The sequence below is a fragment of the Brassica oleracea genome, chromosome C6, assembly GCF_000695525.1.
Source record: "Brassica oleracea var. oleracea cultivar TO1000 chromosome C6, BOL, whole genome shotgun sequence".
Lineage (NCBI taxonomy): Eukaryota > Viridiplantae > Streptophyta > Magnoliopsida > Brassicales > Brassicaceae > Brassica > Brassica oleracea.
In genome coordinates this window covers 21,637,647-21,640,323 of record NC_027753.1, presented here as the reverse complement: position 1 = coordinate 21,640,323, position 2,677 = coordinate 21,637,647, and the positions used below count along the sequence as shown (strand labels likewise).

General features: G+C 37.3%; 1 pseudogene; it reads left to right on the top strand.

The window, feature by feature from the left end:
• LOC106297723 overlaps positions 1–1,343 on the top strand; it is a 10,059-nt pseudogene extending 8,716 nt beyond the window's left edge.
• Positions 1,344–2,677: the final 1,334 nt, after the last annotated feature.

Sequence of the window (2,677 nt, the reverse complement as noted above, 5' to 3'; positions counted from 1 at the left end):
TGTCCTGAATCTAATCTGTCATGCTAGGACTGCTAGAGAGAGCTAACCGCTGATCTAGGAGACTAGTGAGCATTATCAACCTGCGCCTAGGGCTTAGCTAGAAGCTATCGATCGATATTGTCTTTTGACAATCGATCGATGTTGTGAAAGGTGTATCGATCGATATCCATATAGGATCATCGATCGACACTTTCTTGTGATCAAAAGACGACAGTTGAGATTCAAGATCTAGTTAGTTAACCAGTGAAACATTGCAATCGTTGATCACTGTGATTAAGGAGTTGAGCCCTAATATATCATGCATGCAACTGTTAGGCATCTATAGGATTATAATCTCTAATACCTGAATAGAAACCCTGCATCTAATATCTTCCAATAAAGTTACACCCCCAATCATCTTGTTAGTCGAGCAATAGACTTGCTCAATTAGGATTGCTATTTACTTTTAAACCATAAAACAACAAACACCTAGAATTAATAACCTGACTAGATTTAATAGGTTTCCTAGCTCCTTGTGGATTCGATCCCTAAGTACTACAACTGGACCTCTTATTTGAGAGAGTAATCCACTCCTTAGGGTAATTTGAGTGGTATCAATCTTATGCTAGGAATGGTATGGTCAAGATCGGTTCGTAAGGGTGATGCCTAATACACCTGCTGCAATTGGTGAGGCAGCTTCAGGTAGTTTTTCTGAGTCCCTGTTTGTGATTTATTACTATCAAATGCTTACTGATGATGAACATTATGTCTTGCGTAAAATAGTAATGAGCCTTGGAACAACGGCAGCGGAAGAAGACGAAGCACTTGTTGCTAAGTTGTTTGGCTATGTGGGGAAGATGTTCAAAGCTGATGAGAAAATGTTTGATGCTGTCACTGGTCTAAGGTACGTCGCGGTTTCTGAATGTCTTAAGTTGTTCAAGTCACGAATCAAGCATTCATGTACCCAACTGAATATTTTTAATCTTGTTACAGTGGAAGTGGACCAGCGTACATATTATTAGCCATTGAAGCTTTAGCTGATGGAGGAGTAGCTGCTGGTTTACCCCGAGAACTCGCACTCGGTTTAGCTTCACAGACGGTCAGTCAACTGACCCATTGGTCCCCTACAGCTTCTTTAACCTTTTCTTCTGCTTGTCTTAATGTTTTGAAAACTAGAAAGAGAAGACTGAGCTGTGTGTGTGTCTATGGCAGGTTCTTGGAGGTGCAACAATGGTGAGCAAAAGGGGAAGCATCCGGGTGTGTTGAAAGATGATGTTACTTCACCAGGCGGGACTTCAATAGTCGGAGTTCATGAACTGGAGAAAGGTTCTTGGAGCTGCAACAATGGTGAGCAAAACGAATAATTTATTTTTTTAAGAACCCTCGGTTAAGATACCTTCATTGGACCACTCAAAATGGAAATCTCTTAACAAAAGTTCTTAGGTTACAATTATTACTAAAAAAATCATTAAGAACCCCATTAGGGGTTTTAGGGTTAATCATGCTCTAAGAGAATGTTTATTGCAGGTCTCTTAGGTTGGGTGTCTTAGTGTAATATAAGATACGGTCTCTTAGCTTTTAACTAAAAAAGCTAAGAAACGTCTCTTATATCTCTTATTTAAGAGACGTCTCTTAGGGCATGATTATTGGTGGGACTAATTTCTAAGTCCTTAGATTAGTTTAATATTATTTTGATGTTAAGAGAAAAAGTTAAGGACAATGCTAAAAGTTAAGATTATTGGTAGGACTTTTAGATATCTCTTAGTTATTAAAGTATATATTTTTAATAAGTAATGACATTTTAAAGATAAATTTAAAATAAAACATTTAACATTAAAATATAAAACATGAGAAAATTACAAACTTGAAAAAAAAAACAAGGAAAAAAATTACAAACATTAAAAAAAAAAAGCAAACTACAATTACAAACATTAAAAAATAAAGCAAATTAACATTTTATTGAATTCATAGAAACTTAAACATTCTAGATATTCGGGAAATGTCCAAAATTAGCCCATATATTTTCAATCAAATCTTCTTTTAATTGTTGATGGCCTTGTGTATTCCGAACTTCTGCTCGACGTCCCATTGTAGTACTGAGATTTGTAGTCCGTTTGACTACAAAAGTGGGATCCACATCTTCTCCTTGTAGAAATTCTGAAGCGTTAGTGTATGAATCTCGTTCATCTTCGATAATCATATTATGGAGTATGATACATGCTCTCATAATATTTCCTATTTTGTTTTTATCCCATAAATTAGATAGATTTCTAACAACCGCGAATCTAGCTTGGAGGACTTCAAAGGCACGCTCAACATCTTTTCGGACGGCTTCTTGGTGTTTAGCAAATAAACAATGTTTTGGACCTTGTGGGAGTCGGATAGATTGAATAAAAGTAGCCCATTTCGGATAAATACCATCGGCGAGATAGTAAGCCAAATGGTATTCCCTTCCGTTAACATGGTAATTGACTTCCGGAGCGTTTCCGTTAATTATTTCATCAAAAACAGGTGATCGATCAAGAATATTAAGATCGTTCATAGTACCTGGAGCTCCAAAAAACACGTGCCATATCCAGAGGTCGTACGAAGCTACCGCCTCCAACACAATTGTGGGTTTTCCGGTTCCTCGTGAATACATTCCTTTCCAAGCGGCTGGGCAATTCTTCCACTCCCAATGCATACAGTCGATGCTTCC